Consider the following 24398-nt stretch of genomic DNA (forward strand, 5'->3'; position numbering starts at 1 on the left):
GCAGCCTAAATAAACGCAGTCTACTGTAATTGCTCATAATTGAATTTACAGATTCATCATCCTGGCTCTGAATCAGGCTTTCAGTTTGTTGATGTACTTCTAACTAAAACTGAATATTGAGTAGGGGCGGGGCTCATAGCAAACTAAAGGTGAGAGGGGCGTGGTTAAGAATATTGTGGCTGTTACTCCAAACTCAAAAGAAAATGGTCAGATTATGAATAAAGTTTTTCAGTGGATTAAATTGAATTAATTGATAGCATAACTAAATAACTTAATAATAACTTTTGATTTCACCCATTTGACTTCAATCATATTTGTTGATTATTTGAAATGCCCTGATGATATTTGATATCTTGTTACTTGGTTAAATTCTTATGTAATCTTACCGTTTTCAGCAATGTCCAATACCTGATTATTATTTTTTGGCTTCTGTTACACCATTTTTTACACCAAGTTCTGCTTCCCTAAACATTATATATGTATCTAGGCTATGTGCACTCGATCCCTTTGGTATTATATCTTTCTAACTATGCAGGTTTAGACGTGAATCTGGGGCATGAACAAGAACTCAGGGTTCATTTTTTCTTGAAAGCACACCCTGAAATAAGTGCTGAAGGGTGATATTTTGTTACTGAGAAGTTGCTGTCGTCTGTGGTTTGTTTAAACAGCATGTACTGTTTGGTTGAGGCATTGTTAATAAAGTATTAATAACAAAGTATTTATTTGCTCTATTATATCTTTAGGTATTCTTAGACCTCCAAACATAAAAATAACAAAGTCTCAACCGAACAGTACATCCTGATGTACTGTTCGGTTGAGACTTTGTTTTTTTTATGTTTGGAGGTCTCAGAGTACCTAAAGATATATTAGGAAAATTATATATATATATATATATATATATATATATATATATATATATATATATATATATATATATATATATATTCCCACATATATACACAGAATTTAGGTATAAAAAATGAAAAAAATTAAATAATAAATCCCAAAAATAATAAAAAGAATAAAAGCAATAACACACATTTAAATAGAATATTAAAATAATAAATAAATATTAGTCAATAATATAAAATATTAGGAGCATATATGAGGTCCTAATAATAATAATAATAATAATAATAATATTAATAATAATAATAATTATTATTATTATTATTATTATTATAGTAATAATGATAATAATAAATCCTAATAAATATTTTATTTAGCAAATTATTAAAAATATATAATATAATATAAATAAAATAATACATTAAAAAAATGTAAATAAAAAACAAATATAAATAAATGCAAACATTTGTATAATTTGCAGATGCCCAAAATTATGTTCAAAAATAATAAAAATATATGAATAAAGCTTGTAAATAAAAAAAACTCACAAAGATAAGTGTAAAAATAATACATTTCCTTAACCAGTAACCTTACGCAGTAAAACCACTCACAACCATCAATTTAAAACAAACAGAAGCTAGTTTAAGCTGGATAATTTCCTCAACAACATATAATTTGCTGCAGTAACAGTGATAAGTATGAAAAAATTATATCATATTTCCACACAAAAGTAAAAGAACTTAAAGTTCAAACAAAACACCTGCTGACAGAAAAGCACAGCAAAAAAGTCCCATGTGGTGAAGACAAATGTCAGATGTATCAAAACCACACCGAACACAGCTCTCCTGACAATCACTTCTTTATTATTAGAGACGCTTTTACAGTTCTTCAGCTCTCTCTGAAAGAGCTCACAGCTCAAACTTTTTCATTTAGAGTTAAAGAACCCCTATTATGCACAAAAAGGTCATATTTTGGTTTTGGAGGTCTCCAAAAACACTTTCATTTTGTTATAATATGCATTTATTTTTACCTAATTATCCCAGCACCTCTGATTTGCAGCGATTCCTCCTATGTGATTCTAATCTGTGCTAATTGGTCCGATGACCCAGTCTGTTGCGATTAATTGACTGTGTTCATCGCGTGACAGAAAGAAATGCCCAAAACGGCTTATTAACATTGTTGAAATAGCCAGAGTGCAGAGTATATGCGTGAGGCTAATGCAGGAGTGCATTAAAGCAATGCAGTTAAACCCCAGCATATTGCTCTGTTCTTAATCATAAGTTATAACAATGACACAGCTAATGGTGACCATAGCAGCGACAAATGGCAGAGGATCACAAGCTCTCAAGACGCGATATGTGAATATAAAGAGTTGATCAGAAACTGTACAAGCCGCATGGAGCGATTACAAGTAACAAGTAAAAACACAGTTAAATACATATTTTCAAGCTAGAGAATACAAGGAGGCAACCTTTTTAAACACACTGATTTCCCCACATTTTAAAGACATGCACTGTAGGTGAATTAAATAAGCTAAATTGGCCGTAGTGTATGAGTGTGACTGTGAGACTGTATAGCTGTTTCTCATCGCTGGGTTGCAGCTGGAAGGGCATCCGCTGTGTAAAACATATGCTGGATAAGTTGGCAGTGCATTCCTCTGTGGCAACCCCAGATTAATGAAGGAACTAAGCCGAAATGAAAACAAATGAATGAATGAACGTTTATAATTGATTTCACATTATTTACTTAAGTTTTTAAAAAAAAATGGCATTACATTTAAAGCGATAGTCAACATTTTAGTGTCATCTTTTTTCGCCAACAATAATGCCCTGTTTATTCATTAGATGAGCAAATTTTTTAGTCACGTTACTAGCTAAATATTTTTCACCCTCATTTTTTTTATTGATGAAAGTAACACAAATTAAAATTAGTCCAAAATTACTTGTACTTGTTTTGTTGGTTTGATGCACAACATTAAAAACTGATCGACCAATGAGGTGTTTTTGTTAAAGTTTCCTGTAGCGGCTGAAGTTACAGTAAAACATGACTTGGTAGTGCGCAACTGGCCGAGCACACTTCTATTGCAGATCAAATAGGTTTGGTTGGTGAGTTTCATGTCACTTAATTTTCTTTCAAGGCTTCTAACTTTTTTTCTGCAAATCTTTGGCCAAGGTGTTTGTGTGCTGTAGTGGAGAAGGTCAAACTGAAGCAGAAGGCTAAAGTGAAAAAATACTCAAGAAAATAGTGTGAGGGCTACTTCTGTGCAAGTAAATGTCAGAAATTGTGCAGTGTGACCTTGCGTACTTGAGTAATTATGTTCTTTATTAAGAGACATCTAACGTCATTAAGTGATTTTGATTTTTCAGTTTACCCACTGGCAGTGAAAACTGCTAGGGTGTTAATGCCAAATAAGTCTCTGAAGATAAGTGCAAGCAAATATCAGCTAACATATTGATACCAACACCCAAAACACCCTAATTTTGATTTCAGTGGGCTTTAAAAAGAGAGTTCACCCAAAAAAAATTAGATATAGGTTCTAATCCTTTATGAGTTTCTTTCTTTTGTTAAACACAAGAGAAGATATTTTGAAGAATGTTGAATGAAAGTCATTGACATCCAGGATAATAAAATGATAGGGAAGTCAATGGCTGTCAACATTTTTAAAAATATCTTCTTTTGTTTTCAACTAGAGATTGAAACTTAAAAAGGTGTGTAACAACTGGAGGCACAATTTAAATTTTTGGTTGACCTATCTCTTTAAAAGCTGCGTGTAACCTCTGAATCAGAGCTCCAGGAACACATCCAGACATCATTTCCATTCATTTTCATGGCTCAAACCTGCTGCTCTCCAACCAGGAGGGTTTACGTCAGAAGCAGATAGAGGGGAGAGATAATGTGTCTGTGCCAAATCAAGTTTTCACAACAACAACAACCGTATTGCAAAACATGCTGCAGCCAATTAGTTTTAGATGCTTATTTTAAATATGATTATTTATATAATCAAAATACTTAAGTTATATACCATTAAACCATTTTAATGATCCAAATTACATACATTTTAAAAGAAATAGATGATCCAAAAAGGATCATTCTGTCATCATTTACGTATCTTATTATTTTTTTTGTTTCAAACCTTTAAGAGTTTCCTTCTTCTGTTTAACACAAAAGAAGATATTTTGAACAATGCTGCGAACCTATAATTATTGACTTCCAGAGTATGTAGCCAATGGTTTCATTTTTTTATGTGAGAGTAAGTAAATAATGAGCAAAGTGTAATTTTTGAGTTAACTAACGCTTTAAATTAAAAAAAACTAAAATGTAAAAAAATAAAGTAAAAATAATTTGAAATTAAATACAAACATTTGAATATAATCTAAATGTTTAGATAAAAAAATAAGTTAAACAGCCTTTAACAAAAAGATTTATAATTGAAATCTACAGACACAAATTGATAAAACGTGACAAAAAGAAACGCTTAAACATGCAATTATTTAAAAAAGTCTAAAATGTACAAATTTAAGTAAAATTAAAAGTAAATAATGTGAAATTAAATACAATTATTTCAATATAGTTTCAATATTTCAATAAAAATGAAAAAAATATTAAGTTAAATGGCCTTTAAAAAGAGTTATTATTGAAATCCACAGAAACAAGATGATGAAATGCATAAAAAATGTAAAAATGCACTTATTTAAAAAAAAATCACAAATGTTGGTAAAAATAACTGTAAATAATGTGAAATTAAAATACAAATATTTAAATATGAGTTAAATAAAAAAAAAGTTAAACTGCCATTAAAAATAAAAAGTACAATTGAAATCCACAGGCACAAATTGATAAAGTATCTCAAAAGAAACAGTTAAAAAATGCAATTATTAAAAAAATTACAAAATTCACAATTTTAAGTAAATTAAAATGTAAATAATGTGAAATTATATACAAATATTTAAACATAATTTCAATATTTAATTAAAAAAACTAGATTAAACATCCTTAGTTATAATTATAATTGAAATTTACAGGCATAACAATATCACATTAAATGCAAATATTTAGTTATAATTAAAATTTTTAAATAAAAAAAATATTAAGTTAAACAGCCTTTAAAAATAAGAATTGAAACTAACTGACAACATGTGTCAAAAGAAACACAAAAAAAATGCAATTATTAAAAAAAAATCACAACTTTAAGTAAATTAAAATTTAAATAATCACCCAATAATGCACTTATTTAAAACAAGTATAAAATTTACAAATTTAAGTAAAATGAAATGTAAATTATGCGAAATTAATCAAAAATATTTAAATTGAATTAAAATATATTAATAAAAATTTAATTATGTTAAACGGCTTTTGAAAATAAGAAGTATAATTGAAATCCATTGTCACAAATTGATAAAATACATCAAAAGAAATGATTAATTAAGCAATTACTTAAAAAAATTCTAAAAATTCACAAATTTGGGTAAAATAAAATGTAAATTTTGTTAATTTCAATACAAATATTTAAATACAAATAAAAAAACATTAAGTTAAACTTCAATATGCAAATATTTAAAACAAAATTGATAAAATGTGTCAAAAGAAAAAAAAATCACAAAAAAACTAAGTAAAATATGTCAGAAATAAAAGTTTTGTCTCTTAAAGGAACACCTGAATGTCGACGTATCGGTAAATGGTTTGATGGCTGACCTTTATCTTGTGATGTTAGTGTGTATAAATATGAAGTGAAAAAAGCAGAGAGCATGTGAGTGTGTGTGTGACGGGTTTGTCTTCATGACAGATGAGAGCTGCAATTTAATCCTGCTTAATACTGCGGAAATTTTATTCCTTCTACTGGCCACGAATGGCTTTAGATTACAGTCTATCTGTGTGTATGTGTGTGTGCATTGATGACAAAGGAAAAGGATTTATCTCCCTGTCTCATTGTGTTTTGTTATTGGCGTGGACGGCTGATAAAGTCTCATCATTGATAAAGTCTGAGAGCTTTGAGAGTCACTTCGAGCAGGAAATGAAACAAAGCCGCTCCTGTTTGGTTAGTTTGTGTTTGTTTTTTAACTGGTTTTATGAGTCGCTCACACAGACTACGAGGATCTGAAATCAGAACAGAAGCTGTCGACGCACGTCTTTGATCTTATTGCAAAGTATTGGTCTTGTAATATTTTACTTAAATATTATCACTGTTTACAATCGGGGATGTAGTTATTGAGGATCCAATCAATTCCTGCTGGACAAAAGTATTGTTAAATATGCAGTTTTACTCTATTTTTACCCAGTATTACTAAATAATTAAATGCATAAAAATTAAATTAAATTTAAAAATACTAATTAAAAGGGGTCAAATATTAAAAAAATGTTGTAATCTTATTAAAATTGTAATATTATCATGTTAAATATTTTAAAATGTATACTAATAATATGTACTTGTTTTTCAAACTTTGTTTAATAAACTTTGTTTATTAAAATGTATATAATAATATTATATTATAAATTATAATATATAATAAAAAATATCAAAACATATAATCAAATATGGACAAATCAGACATGGACAAAATTAAGACATTTTACCCACTGCAAATAAATATTAAAACATAATATTTAAAAATGCAGTAATATTTGATTTGCATTGTGTTTTTTTTATTTTATTTTTTTACATATACTTTTATTTTAACATCAAGAATTATAGGATCCCAAAGAAAAGAATCTGTCCATTAAAATATTATAAAACAACATGCATAATATAGCATTATAAATAATATACGATAAATAAATAAAATACATTAATCAAATATATAATATAATATAATATATAATATATTATATTATATTATAAAATATAATAAAATATAATATAATATAATATAATAAACTAAATAACATAATGTGATATAAGATATTAAATAATATAATGTGATATAATATAATGTTATATACTATAATATAAATAATATAATATAATTCAATATAATATAATAAATTAAATAATATAATGTGATATAAGATATAAAATAATATAGTGTAATATATTATAACGTAATATAATATAATATAATATAATATAATATAATATAATAAATAACATAATAAAATATAATAAAATATAACATAATAAAATATAATATAAATGTTTTTCAAACTATCCTTAGTTTTTAATTAAATTTTTTTCTAATCTAAGCTAATCTGTATCATTTTCTTATGTTAATATTACATAAGTATTTTGAAATGAAATAAATATTTGCAGTTTTACTTTTGGATTCATTTCTATTTATGTGCTTTCTGCTTCTGTTGAGAAGCTTGTATCCAGGTTCAGGTGTGTGTGTGTGTGTGTGTGTGTGTTGATGTATGTTTTTGCTGCTCTGCTCCAGCTGGGTATTGCATAACCACTGCTCTCTGACTTCACACACACATACACACACCTATTTTCTCTTCCTTTAATCATGTGCTGAAACACACACAAAACAATGAGCTTCAGAAACACAGGCATTTACTGTACATACATCAGTAATATTACACATGGCTCTCTGTAATATTTATAAAACTGTTGATCTCAGGGTTTAACTGCTAGAAAGACACTTTATTTTCAGATTTGATAATTAATTACTGTAAAAAAACAGGGTCACTTTTGACATCCGGAGAAGCTAATTCAAATGTGTGACAGATTTTTCGAAATATAATATAAAAAATAAAATAAATGCATCAATATATAAACCACAAATAAATTTCACCCTTTTTTTATTTAATATAATATTTAATTTAATCAGTTGTAAAATTTTTTTATTTTTTTAAATTTTTAAAATCCCATATATATATATATATATATATATATATATATATATATATATATATATATATATATATATATATATATATATATATATATATATAATTTTGTTGTTTTTTGTTTTTAAAACTTTTATATGTACTGTGTGTGTGTGTGTGTGTGTGTGTGTGTGTGTGTGTGTGTGTGTGTGTGTATTGTTTTTTTTAAGTTTATATAAAAATAGCTAAATTAAACTGAATCAAAATGAAATGTAAAAATATTAGTTTCATGTTAATTAATTAAATATTTTATTTATATACTCTTTTTAAAACCAATTAAAATCTAAATTAAAATAGAAATTACTTTTTATTTGTTTATTTTGTATTATTTTTCTTATTTTATTTTAACATTTTTGTATTATTATTATTTTTTATTTATTCCCCCTATCTGTCAATTGCTGGGGAAGGGGTTGTTTTGAAAAAAAAAATTAAAATTAAAATCTTAAACAAAAAATTAAAACAATATATATATAAATAAATATAAATGTTGCCTTGCCAAAGAAATATCGTTATTTTCTTTATTTACTTTCTTTTTACCTTATTTTAAGTAATATTTTTATAATTATCCTTTTACTGTAACCTAAATTAACTTTAATAATCCTTTCAGATGCCTCACAGCAAGAATGTCCCTGGTTTGATCCCTGGCTGGGTCAGATGGCATTTCTGTGTGGAGTTTGCATGTTCCTCCCGTATTCACGTGGGTTTCCTCTGGGTGCTCCGGTTTCCCCAACAAGTCCAAAGACATGTGGTATAGGTGAACTGAATAAGCTAAATTGCCCGTAGTATATGTTTGTGAATGCAAGGGTATATGGGTGTTTCCCAGTGTTGGGTTGCGGCTGGAAGGGCATCCACTGTGTAAAACATATGCTGGATAAGTTGGCGGTTTATTCAGCTGTAGCGACTGTGATGAATATACAATGAATGAATGAACACTATCAGAGTTACAAGTAGAGGTCAAAGGTCATCGCCTACAAATATGCTTGCTCTAATGTAACATCAAAACATCAACATCCTTTCAAAAACACATTCAAAAGCACCTTCGAAAGATCTTTTTTTCACATCACGCAAAACCAAAAGCCTAAATCCTTACAAACAAAAGCATGGAAATGAACTCCATGCTCGTGCATTTTAAACTATACAACATCCTCCATCTTTAATCCTGTGGTCGCCACACACTCGATAACACCCTTTTAATACTATCGCACACACACACAGACAGACCGAGAGGGATAAATACAATCTGAGAGCTCCATTAAGCTGAAGACGGGATGCACTCCACTATTCCTGAGCTCCACATGACAAATTCACAGTTATTGATCCATTCCCGTGCCTTGCAGTTCAGCACACACACACACACACACAAAACCTGAATGTAAAGCGTTATCAAGATCAAGCTGAGATTTCATTTGCAGCATAACGTGCATTTATTAAAACGACTGCGGTGTTCAGCACAGATTACTTTAGTGTAGATGAAGGGATTTAGTGCAGATAATCAGGTGTGGATTGTAGCCTTTGTACCATTGGCATCATGCTAACGACAACCAAAGGTCTCTATTATTGAGAGCCATTGGGTTTATGTTAAGTCTTATTGATTTACTTGACAAAACCGCTGGTCATAAAATGTCCTAGAATACATTAACCAAATGACACTCTTTGCGAGGCCTAAATTATGCAGTAGGTGAGTGAGTTTGTAGTTATGAGGTGTTTTATCATTTCTAATTAGAGGCATATATAATTTTAGCATGTTTGGTTTAATTAGAGAGCATAGCTTGACTGAAATATTAACTCAATAAAGACAAAAAAACGTCTAAACGAATCACAAGTGAGACAGAATGTCACAAGATGCGACAACAAAAACTTAATTAACATTATTAAAATCACAAAAAAATCTAATTACAATGTAATTCTTTTAATTTGTACACATTTGTTTTCTTGTTAAATGGTTTTAGTTATAAACAGAAAATTACCATTGTTAAGTCATTATCTGAACATTAAATTAAAATGTCTTTCATATTATTACATGGCTGTCTGAAGTACTCGATTTTGATTGGTCAGTCATGACATAAGGTATGTTATCCCGGGATAACAACTGCTAAACAACAAAAGCTAATTCGTGAACTTGGAAACTATGCTTCAGCTAGCTTCGTTTCTGTCAGATTTGCATTTTTGACTGTTTGGCGCCTTTTGTGGCTGAATAATGTTCAAGTTTGTGAATACTTCATCAGCTGTTTTCATTTCTGTCAGCTTTGCATTTAATTAAAATGCAGACCTGCGTTCTGTGTGGGTCCTAACGCCCCATTATATTGATGGGGACTCTATACTGCTCAGTGCCGTCTATCTGATGAGAAATTAATTTGAGGTCATTAAAAATTCCAGGATGTCCTTCGAAAAAGAGTAGGGGTTTAACCCCGGCCCAATGGCTTCTGTCTATAATGGTGTTATAATCATCCCCATATCATAATTGGCTTCATTACTCTGTCTCCTCTCCATCAATCAGCTAGTGTGTGGTGTGCGGTCTGGAGCAATATGGCTGCCGTCGCAAAATTCAGGTGGATGTTGCACACTGGTGGTGGATAAGGAGATCCCCCCCATTGTGTAAAGCTCTTTGAGTGTCTAGAAAGGTATTATAATAATGTAAGGAATTATTAATTGTTTTTATTATTATTATTCATATTATTCAATGATACTTATTACTGCTTTTATCAACATGTTGATTATTGCTTTTATTGGAAAATATTGATTATTCATTCTAACTAAACCGATTACTGCTTTTATCAACCAATATCAATTATTAATTTTATTGGCTAATCCCGATAATTGGTTCTATTCAATAATACTGATTACTGCTATTATCAACCGATATTGATTATTACTTTTTTAGCCATTACCGATAATTGGTTCTATTCAGTGATGCTGATTACTGCTTTTATCAACCGATATTGATTATTACTTTTTTAGCCATTACCGATAATTGGTTCTATTCAGTGATGCTGATTACTGCTTTTATTGACCAATATTGATTTTTGCTTTTATTTTCTAATACCGATTATTCGTTCTATTTAACTAAACTGATTACTATTTTTATCAACCGATATCGATTATTACATTTATTAGCAATTAACAACTATTTGTTTTGTTTAGGGATACTGATTACTGCTTTTATCAACCGATATTGATTATTACTTTTATTAGCCAATAACAATAATTGGTTCTATTCAGTGATACTGATTACTGCTTTTATCAACCGATATTGATTATTACTTTTTTAGCCATTACCGATAATTGGTTCTATTCAGTGATGCTGATTACTGCTTTTATTGACCAATATTGATTTTTGCTTTTATTTTCTAATACCGATTATTCGTTCTATTTAACTAAACTGATTACTATTTTTATCAACCGATATCGATTATTACATTTATTAGCAATTAACAACTATTTGTTTTGTTTAGGGATACTGATTACTGCTTTTATCAACCGATATTGATTATTACTTTTATTAGCCAATAACAATAATTGGTTCTATTCAGTGATACTGATTACTGCTTTTATCAACCGATATTGATTATTACTTTTATTAGCCAGTACCAATAATTGGTTGTTTTTAGTGATTCTGAAAACTGCTTTTATCAACTGATATCGATTATTACTTTTTTTTTTTACCAATACTGATAATTGTTTCTATTCAGTGATACTGATTACTGCTTTTATCAACTGATATTGATTATTTCTTTTTATAGCCAGTACCAATAATTGGTTGTTTTTAGTGATTCTGAAAACTGCTTTTATCAACCGATATTGATTATTACTTTTATTAGCCAATAACAATAATTGGTTCTATTCAGTGATACTGATTACTGCTTTTATCAACCGATATTGATTATTACTTTTATTAGCCAATACCAATAATTGGTTGTTTTTAGTGATTCTGAAAACTGCTTTTATCAACTAATATCGATTATTACTTTTTTTTTTTTTACCAATACCGATAATTGGTTCTATTTAGTGATACTGATTACTGCTTTTATTAACTGATATTGATTATTACTTTTTATAGCCAGTACCAATAATTGGTTGTTTTTAGTGATTCTGAAAACTGCTTTTATCAACTGATATCGATTATTACTTTTTTTTTACCAATACCGATAATTGGTTCTAATCAGTGATACTGATTACTGCTTTTATCAACTGATATTGATTATTACTTTTTATAGCCAGTACCGATAATTGGTTCTATTCAGTGATTCTGATTACTGCTTTTATCAACTGATATCGATTATTACTTTTTTTTACCAATACCGATAATTGGTTCTATTCAGTGATAATGATTACTGCTTTTATCAACCGATATTGATTATTACTTTTATGTTATTGGCAAATACCGATTATTGATTCTATTCAGTAATACTGATTTCTGTTTTCATTGATCTACACCGATTATTGATTTTGTTTAGCATTACTAGCTGCTGCTTTTATTGACCAATACCTATTATTGTCTCTATATGTGAATACAGATTATTGGCTGATATTTACATGCATATGTAACCATTACACTCTATATGTAAAGTCATACATTGTTTCGATTGAGAGTTTTAAAGTGGATGCTGTGTGTGACAATATATTGCAACACTTTCAGAAACAAGTTTTTTTTTAAAAACACAAGCAAAGAATCATTCACAATGAGACTAGAAATGGATATGATGAAAGTCAAACTTGATTTCCTATTGATTTTAACATCTGAAAAAACGACTCTCTGTCTAATCAAAGACAAGCATAAGATAAAACATGAAAGCTCAAGCTTTAAAAATGGATTTTTTCCAGCTGAAACCGAAGAGTTCATCAATAGCCATAAAGTGCCTTTGTCCGAATGCGTAATTATTCAATTAAAAAGCAGCACAAAGGCTCTCGGGGTGAAAAGCCGCCATGTTGATCTATTAGGGAAAACCCTGCTGTGCGCGGCACGCTAGTAAAATATTAAACAGTCTGCAGACGCTCGTGCACTTCCACAAATTCGCCTGCGTTTTCTTCTACAGCTGACTATTTATGCATATATGTTTTATTTATTCTAATTCCGTGTTATTCAAGGGAAGCTCCTGGCTGACATGAAAAATGAGCTTTTTTTGAGATGGATTAACGCTTTATTGTGGCGATGTCGGCTTTGACACCCTGCATAGTTTTGACAGATAAACAGATAAAAAAGTCGGAGGTTAATCCTGGTGATTTCTGGAAGCTGGTTGAAACACAGGCGAGGAGGAAGTGGATGGAATAAAGAAATCTCTTATTGTAGTACATTAAAGCATGATGTTCTGGGCAGTCTGCTCCAGCGTTTTCTTTTCTGCTCCCTCTTGAGATTCACCGTCCAGAAAAAAAGCTACTTTCGCAAACATAAAACACAAGCCCACTGTAGGACTGCAACATTGGCATTAAATTAACAGCCAGCGCTATGCTGAAATAAAGAAAACAGAGGTCTTTTTCCACGTACTTGCATTCAAGTTCTTCATAAAAAGATGAGGTGAAAAGTTAACTATAATGTTGCAGTTTAGGAAGGCAGTGGTAATAATAGAGCCCCATTTTTCCTATATATTTTCCAATGTGGATTTTTAAAAAGACTTTGTTATTACACATGGATCAGATCAAACCAGCTTCAAAGAGAATCATAACATTATCAACTTTGATATGAAGCAGAGATGTACATGAAAATTATATATGAAGAAGACTTTGTGCTACATTCTTGAAGTGTTGTAAATGACAATCGAATTTTAATATACGAAAAATTGTAAAACTATTGATTTGAAATAGCTGGTTGTGTATATAGATAAGAAAAAGTTTATTGTAAATTATGCAAATGTGTTTATATCAATGAAATCATAAAGCCAAGGCACTCGAAAAGTAAGCAAAAAAAAAAAGAAAAAGATAAATAATTTTTTTCACATATTTTTTCGAGTGTCTTGGAATTACGAATGTGTTGTTTATCTTTATGAATCCCTTATCTAAAGAGCACGATAGTTTAATTATCCCTGAAGCCCTTTTTTTGGATTTTGTATTTGTATTTATATCAATACAGTAGTCCCTCATTATTCACGGGAGTTGCGTTCTAATAACCTGAAATAGGTAAAAATCCGTGAAGTAGTCCACTTTATTTACAGTTATTATAAATTTTTCTTAAGGCTGTAAAACCCCTCACTACACACTTTATACCTTTTTTCAGACAGACGTTAACATTTTCACTATTTTCTCTCTTGTTTAAAGAGCCCCTATTATTGGTTTTTAAAAAGGACCTTCCATGTAGTGTGTAACAGTTCTAAGTAAAATGAAATATCTAGCTATGGCTTCAATCTGAAAGTGCACAGTGTTTAAAACTACTGATTCATTTATAAAAGAGTCGACTCATGGTGCTTCAAATGAATTGTCTTGATAACGAGTCTTCAGCCGTTTTGGTGTGTCATTGATACGAAACTGAAGCCCTGCCCAATTGTTGTGCACGCAAACCCGGTAAAACTTAACAGTGGATCAGTTTCTTCTTCCATTTCACATCTGTAAATAAGTACGATTAAAATGGTTGCCTACTTGTTTTCTCTAGCTTCTAAATTTTGTATTTGTATTGTGTTTTGCTACTTGCAACCGCTTGAACTGTATCATGTTAACTCTTTATATTCTTATATCGCATCTAAAGCCACATTAAAAACGTGACGCATGCCACTGTTCACGGATTTAAATGCATTTGTGAGCTCGCGTTCCACTGCCGTTTGTCATTGCTATGTCCACCCCGTCAGCTGTCCCTACACACGTGCAGCGGTCAAGGTTCAAAGTAGTCCAGCTTTTGCCGCTGTATGGATTAATTCTAAATGTGTGTCATGGTTAAGAGTAGAGCAATATGCTGGTGTTTAACTAAAAAAGAAACAGTGTGCTAATTACGACGCAGAACACGATGCGCTGTAAAAAAAAAAGCATGTCAAATTGCACGAAAAAAAGTCTGAGAAACTGCAAGGCCTTGAAAAGTGTGACTCGTTATAGCCAGGGACCACTGTTTTTATGTATATAATTTTGTTTTTTTTCAGTGATGCCTGGAAGAGGGCGGGGCTAAATATATGTTTAATCAATCTTACTGTTTACTTACTGATTAGCTTGGTAGCTAGTTAAGACTGCTACTCTAATATGCTGCTTTGACTTAGCTAGTCTTCCAGTTTAAAAGTGGCTAAAACCTTTGTATAGCATCCAAAAACACAATCCACGCTAGCATAGAGGCTAGCTAAGACCTGCTAGCAACTTTTGGGTTAAAATATGCTTAAGTTAGCATGATTAGTTAGTAATGTTTGATGGTGTAAGCGAAATTTAAGACTAGTCGTCAGCTGAAAATCAGATATTTAGCATTACATGTTTATTATATGCTACAACGATCAGCTGTATGTGTTTGGCCTGCTTTAATTAGTAGTAATATTAAATATTTTATAGAAAGTGTATGATTAGAGTGGTGAAAAGTGGCATAATGGCACTCAACAAAAGTTTGGGGAAACAAAAAAAGCAGACAAAATTTGTCAGTTGCTACTTTCTGAGTAGTTTGATGGCTAAGCTAAGACCAAAAGTGATTTAGCCAGATTAGCTTGCTAATTATAAAACATAGTTTTTATGCACTAATTCTGCTATTACTTTGTTTTAAATGAAAAATAAATAAATAAATCAATAAAAGATAAGGTTTATTGGTTATTGTTTATAATAAGGCAAAGGACTACAATCAGCATTGACAATAACATTTAAAATCATGGAAATTCATTCATTCATTTTCCTTCAGCTTAGTCTTTATTTCAGAGGTTGCCACAGTGAAATGAACCGCCAACTATTCCAGCATATGTTTTTAAGGCAGCGGATGCCCTTACAGCCAAAACTCAGTATTGTAAAAATGATGGAAATATATAACTATTCATCTGAATTTGCTGGTTGTATATAGAAAATATGGAATAAAATTTTAAATTAGTGCTCTATTGAAGTGGGTGAAGCTTAAAAAACTATTTCAGCATGCTTAAATTTTTGGTTTTTGGTTACTCATTGATTGGTGGAATTTTCTGCATAGGATTATGGGTAATGTAGTTGATATGCACTCATTTTGCTATTAAACAGTGATTGTTTTAAATAACGGTTTGAATTAATCGTTTAGCAGTGGACTGTCTTTAGAGGGTTAACTGGTTATTTTTAAACATCTGTTTCCCTAAGAAGAAATGTAAATGACATTAAGTCATGATTTTTATTACAGTTTATTTAAGCTAGGGTGTTCAGACGTCCTGATTTTCCACAGACAGTCTCATATTTCAGTTCTATTTTTAGTTTCCCGACTTGCAGCTTTGAAAACAATTGAGAGAATCCACTCAGATCATTATAGTTTCGGAGAGGTATTGATATCAGTATACCATTTGCCTTTAATAGGTATATGTTTTCAAAAAAATGTTCATTTTTGAAAGCATGACAGAGCTTTGCAAAGACTAATATATGTGGAATGAATTTAAACCTGGTAATCTTGAAGGATTTAATTTAAAATGAATGGGATTCATTTTTCCCTGTTTGGAAAGTGTTTGCTATTTTATAAAATCCAAGTATTTGCAAATGCTTTAAGCCGTTGCCTATCTGCCAGTGTAACATTTCACACCATAATGCAAAAACTAGCCTGAATTCAATTGAAGCCAGATCAGTCTCAAAAATTTACAAAATGAAATTCATACATGCGCAGCACAATTCACATTCACAAAATTGAAAAAAATTAAACACAAAATTAAAAAATTATAAAGTAAAAATCTGAAATATTTTCGCCAAATGAACTGAATTTGTGTATTTATGAATCATGTTTTAAATTTACCAATTGGATTTGTGTATTTACGAATCCTCTTTTGAATTTTTTAATTGGATTTGTGTATTTTTTTAATTGTGTTTTGAATTTACAAATCGTATTTGTGCATTTTCAAATCATGTTTCGAATTTACGAATTGAATTGTGTATTTTCGTATCATGTTTTGAATTTACGATTTGGATTCATGTATTTTCGTATTATGTTTTGAATTTACGCATTGTACTTGTGTATTTTCATATCATATTTTAAATTTACAAATTAGATTTGTGTATTTTCAAATTGTGTTTTGAATTTACGAATTAGATATGTGTATTTTTAAATAATGTTTGAAATTTATGCATTGGATATGCATATTTTCATATCATATTTTAAATTTACAAATTGGATATGTTTATTTTTTTATATCGTGTTTTGAATTTAAGAATTGAAGTTGTGTATTTTCGTATCGAGTTTTGAATTTACAAATTGGACTTGTGTACTTTCATATCGTGTTTTAAATTTACGCAGAGAATATGTGTATTTTGTATCATATTTTGAATTCATAGAGTTTGCTCTGCTAACTCAAAGCATTTTCCAAGATCTCTTTTTTTTTCCTCGCCACGAGGTGCCTCTAATAAGTCATATTTCTATAACATGTTTTCTGCCTTTGATCACCAGGAATCCTCGGAGGAGCCATTTGAAAGCAACAGAAGACAGCTAATGATCCACATATGTCTACGATGGTGAGATGGAAACGTTTGTTTGGTTTACTTAGTCCTCCCGTATGAATAAGTTCACCTGCAGTTACACATGTAGCACAGTACTATTAATACAAACGTTTCTTAATAATGATGATATTAATGAACATTTTTTTGAGTCTGAGATAGCGCTTCTGGTGCCTGCAAGACATTTAGAGGATATAAATAATGCATATGTTTTTATCCATTGCAAGAAGATCCCCCCCACCCTTCGGTGCACAGTTTATAAATACACTAGCAACTACAACTAGCATTCGCCCACATATCTCTGAACACGCATAGTGGAGTGCATTTAATATGACACATTATAGTTTAATCAGTTCACACGCTTGCATCATTGCACAATCTCATTCTCATAAACTTAATGGCGCTTTTCATGTCAAAAAGACGAGGCCAAGAGATTTTTCTTCCTTTCTACCAAAGAAATCACGAAAAAAAAAAAACAAGTTTCGTTATCAAACTTCTCTCCTCGATTGATGATCGTTCTGCTTTTACGATCGTGCACTTTATCATATTAGATTATTGCATCACTTAGTCTCTGCGGGAGAAATATTTTCGGTGAGTATTGATTATGTAACTGCTTCCAAAAACTACTAGGCAGCAACCTAGACGCTCATTGATTCATTCTATAAGCAGAGTCATCATCTAAATGCCTTTAAACCATCTATTTGAAAGAAAAAACTCCTTTGGTTGAGTTTTCTGTGCAGCGACGCTTGGCTTTTCATGCCTCTGTGAGCTTCAAACAGGCTTCTTTCCTTTAATATTTCATAAACTTTTACTCCCTGCAGTGCATTGCAGTCTCTAGCATAGACTTTCATAAGAAACAAAGCAGAAGAAATCCCTTAGATCTAGCACACAAGGCATGTAAACAAACAATCAACTTTCTTACCGTCGAAATTATGCTGACTTGGCATCAAATTAGTCCCTCTGTTTAAGAAAAAAGTAAAGTCTCCCAAAAAGACGGAGTATCCGGCCTGAGTTTAAACATGGAGAAGAGAGAGAGGGATCATCCAGACAGCCACAGAGATGCTGAACAGGAAGATTAGGATGCGAGCGCTCGCACTCACACTCTCCATCCCTCCTCCCGAGCCGTTCATTATAGGAGGAGCTTGCAGAACACGCCCAAACAACTCACAATGGTAGAGTCCAAGCCTACCTCTGCTCCACACTCACTCCCACATGAACCAGAGCTGGCGGGAGGAGCACGTACTCTGCGTGTGTGTGTGTGTGTGTAAGAGAGAGAGAGAGAGAGAGAAAGAGAGAGATACTGTAGAGAAAAAAGGAATGCACATCAGGGAGGAGGACTTGGGCTTGGCAGATGGATAGTTGCTGATGGGGGAGGGAGTCTCTGCTTTATAAATGACGGATGAGTTTGGTTAAATGGACACTGGGGTGAAAATGCAAAACAATAGCTCACCTGGGCACATCCATCCTTCTATCTATCTATCTATCTATCTATCTATCTATCTATCTATCTATCTATCTATCTATCTATCTATCTATCTATCTATCTATCTATCTATCTATCTATCTATCTATCTATCTATCTATCTATCTATCTATCTATCATCTATCTATCTATCTATCTATCTATCTATCTATCTATCTATCTATCTATCTATCTATCTATCTATCTATCTATCTATCATCTATCTATCTATCTATCTATGTCTGTCTGTCTGTCTGTCTGTCTGTCTGTCAATCATCAAGCTATCTATCTATCATCAACTATCTGTCTGTTTTATCATGCTATCTGTTTTCTACCTGTCATCCATCAATCTATCATTTATATATCTATTTAAATGTCTATTTATTTGTCTTGCCATTCATTCATTCATTCATTCATTCATTCATTCATTCATTCATTCATTCATTCATTCATTCTGTGTTTTATTTATGTTTATCATTCCATATGTATTCTGTATCCATCTGTCTATCATTTATATATCTATTTAAATGTTTGTTTATATATATATAGCCTTTCATTCATTCATTCATTCATTCAATTATTCATTCATCTTATGATTTATTTATGTTAGTCTATCCATTTTTCTATAATTTACACATTTATTTAAATGTCTACTAATGTCAAGCCTTTCATTCATTCATTCATTCATTCATTCATTCGTTTGTTCGTTCATTCATTCATTCATTCATTCATTCATTCATTCATTCATTCATTCATTCATTTATTCATTCTTTCCTTGATTGATTCTGTGTTTTATTTATGTTCATTCATCCATCTGTATTCTGTATCCATCTGTCTATCATTTATATATATTTAAATGTCTATATATGTCTAGCCTTTCATTCATTTAATCCTTCATTCATTCATTCATTTATTCATTCATTCATTCATTCATTCATTCATTCATTCATTCGCTCATCTTGTGTACTATTAATGTTCATTCATCCAACAGTATTCTCTATCCATCTATCCAATTGTATCTCTGCAGTAGTTATCATATTTCCATCATCTATCTATTCATAAATACATCCATGCATCAATATTTGTATTTATATCTGTCATCTGCTGTTTTCGTCAACCTATCATTTGTTCATCAACTCATCTCTAAATTGCTCATTCATCTTTCCACTCATCCATTCATCCATCTTTATTCATTCATTAATATTCCAGTTGATTATTTATCATCTATCTAAACATCTACACAATAATTCATTTATCTATCCGTCCATCTGTACTATTTGAATCTATCTATCTATCTATCTATCTATCTATCTATCTATCTATCTATCTATCTATCTATCTATCTATCTATCTATCTATCTATCTATCTATCTATCTATCTATCTATCTATCTATCTATCTATCTATCTATCTATCATCCATCCATCCATCCATCCATCCATCCATCAATCATATTCATCTCATGAAGGGAAGAAGCATCACGATTCTTCTATTGTTTACTGACTGCAGTGCTCTCACCTGGCAAGGAGCATGTGCGTGCCAAAGAGCATCAGGGTTTGCCATATGGAAGTGCTGCACACTCTGTGCTTACGAACAATGACTCGCCTAAAGCCTTCGATAACTCATGTTTACAAAGCAGATGAAATATACATTGTTGTGTATTGCTCAGTCAAGTATCCCATGCACTGAATGTATTTAGTTTCACATTTACCCAGCGCCATTAGTGCTGACAGACATATGAGTTTTGATCCATATTTTGTTGTGGCATGCTTTATTCCACATATTGTAAGTAAATATTCAGAGGAATATTTGGAACTGATTTATTTAAATGAATCATTTGAATACACTGATTCATTTTACCTACATTTTTCACTGATTTTTACATGAAGCATCTCCCCAAAAATAAGCTACTGAAAAAACTGAAGCTACACTTTTCAGAACAGCTCACCTCAATTTGTGGTGTTGTTGTCAAAATCTATTGGCACAAAATGAAAACAGAATAAAGCAATAGATCAAATCTTTCACTTGCATAAGAAACCATGTTCTTGCTGTTATTCTGCACCAGCCTACTGCATAATACATTTCTGAACCGGCTATGATGAATAAAGTCATGCAGCATTTATATGGTGCAGGGGGAAAGACTTTCTGCCTGATCTAATATGGAGCTCCAGCAAGTGCAGTGTGATTCCAATGCTTCCTTCATGTGTTTCTACCTCCATCCCATCATCTAGTCCCCCCCCTCCCCCTGGCTCATCAGGCCTGGTTGGTTTGACCTGCTGCTGGGTTGTCATTATAAAGAGTGGATGTCCCGCACAGGAAAGGGAAAATCTCACTAATCCCACACCACATAATTCTGCCTGCAAGAGGATTAGGGTCAACCAGCAGCCCATGACCAGATTTAAATCATACTCCTCATCTGCCATCATCATCTTCATCATCATCATAATCACAATCTAAAACAAGCGGCCGTTTGAGGGAGCTAGGTATAAACGTGGATCGAAGCCATCTCCAAAATGGGCAGGTCAGCTCCAATTGGGTGGGACTTGAGCTCCAAGTGGGCTGTACCTAACCCTAACCACCTACCCTAATCCTAAACCTACCCCTTACAATAATCTCTTGGTTTATTAGTCTGCCTTCAGCCACTATGCCCCTCGCTGCTGGAATCAGCTTCCAGAAATGATCAGATGTGCTTTAGGCACATTCAAATCAAGACTGAAAACACATCTGTTTAGCTGTGCCTTTACTGAATGAGCACTGTGCTGCGTCCGACAGATCGCACTATTATGTTTTTCGTTTTCTTTTTCATTCTTTTATAACCTATTTTAACTCATTTTAATTTGTTTTTATCTGTTTTTAATAATTTTTATTGTCTGCATTTTATTTTCCTAAACTTGTCTTTTTTATTCCTGTTTATGTAAAGCACTTTGAATTGCCACTGTGTATGAAATGTGCTATAGAAATAAACTTGCCTTGCCTTGCCTTGCCTTGCCTTACACATACCCTGTCCCTAAACCTACCCCTTAGAGTAACTTATTGTTTATCAATGTCTACACCTACATGGTGGATACCTTGCATGTAGCCATGCATTTATAATTTGCATTTTGTTTGTGTTACTATGACAGTAATACTTCCAAAACACATTTGGCTGTGGGGCTTCTATGTTTTTATGTTCCTCTGTGTTGAGTTTCTTTACAGGTTTTTTTTAGTCTACACTGTAAATGCATGAAATGCTAACTAACTGTAGAAGTAGCTCAAACTCACTCATTTAAGAAAGAAAGAGACAGGAATTGACTGTGTGAAGACCTGCTGCAAAGATGCAGAAATATAAATCACCCCAACCCTAAACCAAAAGCCCTATGGTTATAAAAACAATCATTTTTAATGTACAGTATCACAAATATTAGGCTATATAGATGTGCACATGCTAGGTAGCCACAACTGTAACCTCTTCTTGCCTTAAACTAATCTAACTATGAAGTAAGTCCCTCTCACTTGAAGGTCTCTCACCATACTTGTAGCGCAAGTCCCACCTCTTGGAGGTCTCACAACCTCTTCCACTTGGGGTCCATCTACTTGGAGGTTTCTCAACCCTCCCACTTGGAGTTCCCCACACCTAAGTCCGGCATAAGTACTTCCCATTTGGAGGTGCCCCAACTTACTTGCAGCACAAGTCCCTTCCTCTTGGAGGTTTCCCAACTCTCTCACTTGGTATCCCCCGACCTATTTGCGGCCAAGTCCTCCCTCTTGTACATCTTCCAATCCTCCCACTTGGGGTCCATCTACTTAGAGGTCTCCCAATCCTCTCACTTGGTGTCCATCTACTAGGGGGTCTCTCAACCTTTTCACTTGGAGGTTCCCCAACCTACTTGAAGCACAAGTCCCTGCCTCTTGGAGGTCTCCCAACCCTCTCACTTGGGGTCCATCTACTTGGAGGTCTCAATCCTCCTACTTAGAATCTATCTACTTGGAGGTCTCCCAATACTCCCACTTGGGGTCTATTTACTTGAAGGTCTCTAAGCTGTTCAGTAAGAAGCGTTCTCGCTCAGCACAGTGAAGATTGCTTTAGTTATACCGTTTAGTCGTTTGGGATACAGTGACAGGCAGTCAAATAATTCGCAGAACAGATCCACCACTTTTGACGCTCATAAACAATTATTGCACTGCAGGAATTAGGAGGTTTGCTGAAGGTGCAGCTGTCATGCAGTGAGGGGTTTGTGTCTTTCATAAACTATGACAGTTTGCGTTCACTGAACAGTAAGAATGATTAATAAATACATATAAAACAGTCCCGTAAAAGTTATATCTTGTCTTTAGTTTTTGTCTCAGGTGCACTTTGCACTCACACTACAAGCATACCTGAGCCCAAGTGAACCGCGCTCTGGCACACCTCTTCCAACCAGGCAAGGGCCGGCTAACTGAACCTGAGCCCTATTCAGAGCACTCACACTTCTCAAACAATTGGGGAAATAGGCCTGGGCACGGTTCGGATAGCATAGTATGAGTATGCCCTTAGGGTCCCCCAACCTACTTGCGGTGTAAGTCACACACTATTGAGGGTCTAACAGCCCTCTTACTTGGAGGTCTCCCATCCTATTTGTGGCTTAAGTCACTCCCACTTGGAGGTCTCTAAGTTCCACTGGAATTTATTAGGTTTGAGGTGGGGTGCTTTATCGAATTTAAACTTTAGAGAAGTAACAATACATCTGTATGAATCAATACAGCACAGATAACGATAAGGTGTGTGTAATTTACTAATAACAGGTGCAAAACAGGGTTTAGACAGGCTTTTTTGGGGTCAATTAATGGAATAAATACTGCAAAATACTAGTAAACTGCAATGAATGATTCATTTAACTAATCATTTTTTAAAAGATCAGACACAAAAATCATTTATGCGTTTCAGTCCTAATGTTTTCTGTGTGACATTAAATTTCGCAAATTGCTATTAATTCTGACCTTTGCTATCTGGTGAAAATATTTATATATTTGAAAAGAAAAAAAAATTGTATATCTAAAATATATAATAATAATGTCAAAAAGTGGATGTCCCAATAGGGATAAAGGATGTGCAAGTTATTTATTCATGTTAGATATTTCAGTAACCACACAAGCATTTTACACTATTAAAAAAAAAAAAAAAAAAATCCAATCGTAAATGTTTGTGACTACCTCTGAAAGTGCATAAATGTTTGACAACCAAAAAAAATTTAACATTTCTTTACAAAGACAACCCATCTACTGACCTGGCATGCATATTACAGCCACTTTTAAGAAATGCAAAGTATATTTTTTGTACATAGTTGCACCCCAATATAGTGTAGCTATTTATTTCACATCCCTAAATGTGCTAACTGCTTTTAAACATACAAGTAAAATGCTCACATGTGAGTATAATGACTCGATAAACACCTGATAACCCTCCTAAGCGAAGGCAAAATTTCCCTGCTGCCTCGTAGAATTATTACTTGGTGCAAACATTTAATTTTTGAGACAGCTACTTAGAGGAAAGACTGTGTAATGCAAAATCATTCTGCTTATATTTCCATGCTGCTTAAGTACCCTTTTGGCTCAGAAACAGCATTCATTGTCTGTCTTCGATGGGCCTTGGATTGACCAAATGCAATATATCCAGCAAAGGATTGGCTGGGGTTTAACTTGATGTAGATGTTCTAATCAAACCACAGCTCTTAGTTTTGCTAGTGAATCGATAAATGTGAGACGTCAG

General features: G+C 32.2%; 1 protein-coding gene and 1 long non-coding RNA gene across 2 annotated transcripts in view; one reads left to right on the top strand and one right to left on the bottom strand.

Moving 5' to 3' along the window:
* The window catches only part of sv2bb (synaptic vesicle glycoprotein 2Bb), a 51563-nt gene extending 33282 nt beyond the window's left edge, over positions 1–18281 (bottom strand). The window contains exon 1 of the mRNA XM_087311890.1: positions 18134–18281. The gene's annotated coding sequence lies outside the window, so the exon portion shown is untranslated. The remainder of the gene's footprint in view (positions 1–18133) is intronic.
* Positions 9043–14205, top strand: LOC147830812 (uncharacterized). Its single transcript, XR_015526233.2, has 3 exons — positions 9043–10655; positions 10813–11359; positions 11913–14205. It is a non-coding gene; the product is annotated as an uncharacterized LOC147830812 (long non-coding RNA).
* Positions 18282–24398: the final 6117 nt, after the last annotated feature.

Source organism: Danio rerio, chromosome 25 (genome assembly GCF_052040795.2).
Source record: "Danio rerio strain M-AB ecotype USA chromosome 25, GRCz13ab, whole genome shotgun sequence".
In the NCBI taxonomy this organism is placed as follows: Eukaryota; Metazoa; Chordata; class Actinopteri; order Cypriniformes; family Danionidae; genus Danio; species Danio rerio.